Source organism: Chiloscyllium punctatum, chromosome 13 (genome assembly GCF_047496795.1).
Source record: "Chiloscyllium punctatum isolate Juve2018m chromosome 13, sChiPun1.3, whole genome shotgun sequence".
NCBI lineage: Eukaryota > Metazoa > Chordata > Chondrichthyes > Orectolobiformes > Hemiscylliidae > Chiloscyllium > Chiloscyllium punctatum.
Window position 1 is genome coordinate 32,211,076 of NC_092751.1, and position 6,000 is coordinate 32,217,075.

At 46.3% G+C, this 6,000-nt stretch overlaps 3 non-coding genes across 3 annotated transcripts; all 3 read left to right on the forward strand.

The window, feature by feature from the left end:
* Positions 1-1,637: 1,637 nt before the first annotated feature.
* On the forward strand, positions 1,638-1,710 carry trnav-aac (transfer RNA valine (anticodon AAC)). The gene has a single exon. It is a non-coding gene; the product is annotated as a tRNA-Val (tRNA).
* A 1,662-nt stretch (positions 1,711-3,372) lies between these two features.
* Positions 3,373-3,454, forward strand: trnal-aag (transfer RNA leucine (anticodon AAG)). Its single transcript has one exon. It is a non-coding gene; the product is annotated as a tRNA-Leu (tRNA).
* A 914-nt stretch (positions 3,455-4,368) lies between these two features.
* trnav-aac (transfer RNA valine (anticodon AAC)) lies at positions 4,369-4,441 on the forward strand. The gene has a single exon. It is a non-coding gene; the product is annotated as a tRNA-Val (tRNA).
* Positions 4,442-6,000: the final 1,559 nt, after the last annotated feature.

The following is a 6,000-nucleotide window of genomic DNA, read 5'->3' on the forward strand; positions in this document are numbered from 1 at the left end:
GGTGTGAACATCTCTGCAGTAAATTGCACGGTGTAGGTAAAAGGCAAGGAAAGTGGCATCTCGAACCGGCCCCCAGGTCAGACCTTCCTCACGATGCAATCTGTCGTTCTCGGATTGGAATGCGACCTCCGGTTTTAGGGTGGAACTTTCTTTGGGAACCTTATTCTGCAAAACAGACACAGTGACTGAAACTATGCTGCTCGGTATGATTTGGGACACGGCCTGCTCAGCTTTGTGCATTTTCCCATTAGTCCAGTGTGTTTCATGTTCCGTGTAAACGTGAAAGTTGTCCTGTTTCGAGCAATGCGTGAAATCATTTAGCAAAGCAAGAATACGAATTGCAGGAATGTCAAGCAGCTGATGGTAATTTGACCCAATCATAACCGATCATATATTTTCACGCACTCACAGATACATTTGTAGCTGAATCCAGTCTGAGAAGATAGACTCAGCTTACCAGTGATTTTTGTCTGGATTGATGGGCTTTCATTATCTGCTGAGAAATTGATATTGCAGACGGGCACATCCGAGCAGCTGTTCGAGTCGGAGAGGGATCATAGAACCCTTTTCACGTGAGTTTGCATCTGTTGTTATGCAGGAGCACAATTGGAATTGCAAGAAAATGACGACTTGGGCGTGTTGGTAGTGTGGCCGAGCGGTCTAAGGCGCTGCATTAAGGCTCCAGTCTCGACAAAGGCGTGGGTTCGAATCCCACCGCTGCCATTTCCTCTGCACCGCTCCATCAGCAGTGCTTGTTGAAACGCTGCTTCGATCCCTGCTGCATTCCTGTTTAAAACAGATGATAAATGGATTTGCTTCCCGGTGTGTGAAAGTGGCGAATTTTCCCAAGTGTCTGCGCGCGGAAAATCGCTAGCATCTCTGCTGTTGCTTTCTGTTCCAGCCAAGTTCAGCTTTTACTGGAACCGAATGGAGACTGTTATTTCATCGCTGTTGCGAAACAGAGTCCTACGGTGACTCGACTCGCCGACATTCGGTTTTCTGGCCAATGGGAAAATCGTTCCAATCGATTCCAATGTCATACGTTATTGAATTTCTACCACTTTCTTCATTTCTGTCCTGGAGACATCGGAAGGGAAAGGTAATCTAATCGAGACTGCGATTGGTGAAATTCACTTTTTATGGCCCATTCTTATTATGTTCTTTCTTTGTCACTTTGCAGCATTGTCTGGGAAGTGGTGGTGCACTCAGGCTCCAGTATGTTTGAAAGCGTAGTTTGGAATTGCCCTGTTGTTAGTTGAGTGATTACTTTATGGCTCATGCCCCCGGACTGTCTCACATTTAGCATTCATGCTCGCTGTGTCTGAAAATGCATTTGGTTTTCCAGTTTTGTTTGTGTTCCGTGTTAAATGCTTTCTGTTTTGCGATTCGCTCAATACATTACGAATTAACAGGGTTTCCGAGGTAACTTCCAGCTGCAGAAATCCTCAACTGAGAATCTGGGAAACTTTCACGGAGTATGGTCAGTCGGAGCAAAAGTAAGGATGTCGTTCGTTTCTGCAGTGTTTCACAATACTACCTTTCCCGTGAGCAGTCGAACAGACGAAATGTGAAAGGAAGAATGGCTTCAACATTCAGTGCTGGATGCCACTGAGCCCCAGCAGAGGCGGCAGAGGCCTGTTTCTGTAGTGTAGTGGTCATCACGTTCGCCTAACACGCGAAAGGTCCCCAGTTCGAAACTGGGCAGAAACTGCTTTGTTCTTTAACTGCGGACTTTTGCATGGACAAGAACGGAGCTTACTTGCTTGCTTTCCCATCTGCAAACCTGCCTTCGAGTTTGCTTCAAGAAATCTGCTCTCGTCGTGAAATGCAATGCAGTTCCATTTACTAACAGTGCAAGGCATTGTAAAGTTTTTCTCCAACCTGGCTCTGATCATATGCCATTTTGTTTGAGAGTGTAGTTACCCCCTTCTGATCCTTCCACGAAAAGCATTACCGCATTTGCATTCCTTGCGCAGGCGGCCCGGTTCAAAGACAGGGAAGAAGCCGAATCGCTGGTGTCACAATGCACCACGGATTCCTGAGCTAATCTCTCTGTCAAATGTATCCCAAAGTCGTCTCTGAAAGACCTCATTTGGAAGGTGTCTGTCGTTATTCAACGTGCGAGAATTGGCACCAGAGATCCTGAATCATGTTTTGGAGCAGTTCGCACGTTAGTGGCTCATTCAATCAGCAACAGCAATGAAAGAAATTACACTCTCAGAGGAACCTCTGGACCTGTGCTTTCATAGCGTCGCTAGTATTAAGGTGCGCCCCGAGATCTAAGCCACGTTGGAACTGAAACGGAGGAATCGACAGAGAGACTACAGAATGACATCGCATCCGTTTGGTTTTCTTTGGTTTTCACTGACGAGCAGGAAAATGTAAACGGGAGGGCGACTGGGGAAGTGTGGCAGTTGCAGCTCTGGTGAAACTCCTTCTTTGTGATTCACTCAGCAACCAGAGACGTGAAGGTGACTCAGGCGTGTGAGCTCTTCACATCGTGAACAAAAAGCAATCAAGGGCAGTTAGCACCTCTTCCGGAGTGGGGGTGGGGTGAGGTAATTACCTTTTGACTTCTGTTCCTATGTTCAGAAACTGCCTTTTAGATTGAGGTGAAAAGAAACTGCATTTCTAAAAAGCACCATGGAATTTGTTAAACTTTATTGAGTCGCTTCTCATCGATTCTCACACAGGTTTCCAACTCAGTTGGTATCCATGAGGCTCATGTCCAGGTGTGAACATCTCTGCAGCAAATTGCACGGTGAAGGTAAAAGGCAAGGAAAGTGGCATCTCGAACCGGCCCCCAGGTCAGACCTTCCTCACGATGCAATCTGTCGTTCTCGGATTGGAATGCGACCTCCGGTTTTAGGGTGGAACTTTCTTTGGGAACCTTATTCTGCAAAACAGACACAGTGACTGAAACTATGCTGCTCGGTATGATTTGTAACACGGCCTGCTCAGCTTTGTGCATTTTCCCATTAGTCCAGTGTGTTTCATGTTCCGTGTAAACGTGAAAGTTGTCCTGTTTCGAGCAATGCGTGAAATCATTTAGCAAAGCAAGAATACGAATTGCAGGAATGTCAAGCAGCTGATGGTAATTTGACCCAATCATAACCGATCATATATTCTCACGCACTCACAGATACATTTGTAGCTGAATCCAGTCTGAGAAGATAGACTCAGCTTACCAGTGATTTTTGTCTGGATTGATGGGCTTTCATTATCTGCTGAGAAATTGATATTGCAGACGGGCACATCCGAGCAGCTGTTCGAGTCGGAGAGGGATCATCGAACCCTTTTCACGTGAGTTTGCATCTGTTGTTATGCAGGAGCACAATTGGAATTGCAAGAAAATGACAACTTGGGCGTGTTGGTAGTGTGGCCGAGCGGTCTAAGGCGCTGGATTAAGGCTCCAGTCTCGGCAAAGGCGTGGGTTCGAATCCCACCGCTGCCATTTCCTCTGCACCGCTCCATCAGCAGTGCTTGTTGAAACGCTGCTTCGATCCCTGCTGCACTCCTGTTTAAAACAGATGATAAATGGATTTGCTTCCCGGTGTGTGAAAGTGGCGAATTTTCCAAAGTGTCTGCGCGCGGAAAATCGCTAGCATCTCTGCTGTTGCTTTCTGTTCCAGCCAAGTTCAGCTTTTACTGGAACCGAATGGAGACTGTTATTTCATCGCTGTTGCGAAACAGAGTCCTACGGTGACTCGACTCGCCGACATTCGGTTTTCTGGCCAATGGGAAAATCGTTCCAATCGATTCCAATGTCATACGTTATTGAATTTCTCCCACTTTCTTCATTTCCGTCCTGGAGACATCGGAAGGGAAAGGTAATCTAATCGAGACTGCGATTGGTGAAATTCACTTTTTATGGCCCATTCTTATTATGTTCTTTCTTTGTCACTTTGCAGCATTGTCTGGGAAGTGGTGGTGCACTCAGGCTCCAGTATGTTTGAAAGCGTAGTTTGGAATTGCCCTGTTGTTAGTTGAGTGATTACTTTATGGCTCATGCCCCCGGACTGTCTCACATTTAGCATTCATGCTCGCTGTGTCTGAAAATGCATTTGGTTTTCCAGTTTTGTTTGTGTTCCGTGTTAAATGCTTTCTGTTTTGCGATTCGCTCAATACATTACGAATTAACAGGGTTTCCGAGGTAACTTCCAGCTGCAGAAATCCTCAACTGAGAATCTGGGAAACTTTCACGGAGTATGGTCAGTCGGAGCAAAAGTAAGGATGTCGTTCGTTTCTGCAGTGTTTCACAATACTACCTTTCCCGTGAGCAGTCGAACAGACGAAATGTGAAAGGAAGAATGGCTTCAACATTCAGTGCTGGATGCCACTGAGCCCCAGCAGAGGCGGCAGAGGCCTGTTTCTGTAGTGTAGTGGTCATCACGTTCGCCTAACACGCGAAAGGTCCCCAGTTCGAAACTGGGCAGAAACTGCTTTGTTCTTTAACTGCGGACTTTTGCATGGACAAGAACGGAGCTTACTTGCTTGCTTTCCCATCTGCAAACCTGCCTTCGAGTTTGCTTCAAGAAATCTGCTCTCGTAGTGAAATGCAATGCAGTTCCATTTACTAACAGTGCAAGGCATTGTAAAGTTTTTCTCCAACCTGGCTCTGATCATATGCCATTTTGTTTGAGAGTGTAGTTACCCCCTTCTGATCCTTCCACGAAAAGCATTACCGCATTTGCATTCCTTGCGCAGGCGGCCCGGTTCAAAGACAGGGAAGAAGCCGAATCGCTGGTGTCACAATGCACCACGGATTCCTGAGCTAATCTCTCTGTCAAATGTATCCCAAAGTCGTCTCTGAAAGACCTCATTTGGAAGGTGTCTGTCGTTATTCAACGTGCGAGAATTGGCACCAGAGATCCTGAATCATGTTTTGGAGCAGTTCGCACGTTAGTGGCTCATTCAATCAGCATCAGCAATGAAAGAAATTACACTCTCAGAGGAACCTCTGGACCTGTGCTTTCATAGCGTCGCTAGTATTAAGGTGCGCCCCGAGATCTAAGCCACGTTGGAACTGAAACGGAGGAATCGACAGAGAGACTACAGAATGACATCGCATCCGTTTGGTTTTCTTTGGTTTTCACTGACGAGCAGGAAAATGTAAACGGGAGGGCGACTGGGGAAGTGTGGCAGTTGCAGCTCTGGTGAAACTCCTTCTTTGTGATTCACTCAGCAACCAGAGACGTGAAGGTGACTCAGGCGTGTGAGCTCTTCACATCGTGAACAAAAAGCAATCAAGGGCAGTTAGCACCTCTTCCGGAGTGGGGGTGGGGTGAGGTAATTACCTTTTGACTTCTGTTCCTATGTTCAGAAACTGCCTTTTAGATTGAGGTGAAAAGAAACTGCATTTCTAAAAAGCACCATGGAATTTGTTAAACTTTATTGAGTCGCTTCTCATCGATTCTCACACAGGTTTCCAACTCAGTTGGTATCCATGAGGCTCATGTCCAGGTGTGAACATCTCTGCAGCAAATTGCACGGTGTAGGTAAAAGGCAAGGAAAGTGGCATCTCGAACCGGCCCCCAGGTCAGACCTTCCTCACGATGCAATCTGTCGTTCTCGGATTGGAATGCGACCTCCGGTTTTAGGGTGGAACTTTCTTTGGGAACCTTATTCTGCAAAACAGACACAGTGACTGAAACTATGCTGCTCGGTATGATTTGGGACACGGCCTGCTCAGCTTTGTGCATTTTCCCATTAGTCCAGTGTGTTTCATGTTCCGTGTAAACGTGAAAGTTGTCCTGTTTCGAGCAATGCGTGAAATCATTTAGCAAAGCAAGAATACGAATTGCAGGAATGTCAAGCAGCTGATGGTAATTTGACCCAATCATAACCGATCATATATTTTCACGCACTCACAGATACATTTGTAGCTGAATCCAGTCTGAGAAGATAGACTCAGCTTACCAGTGATTTTTGTCTGGATTGATGGGCTTTCATTATCTGCTGAGAAATTGATATTGCAGACGGGCACATCCGAGCAGCTGT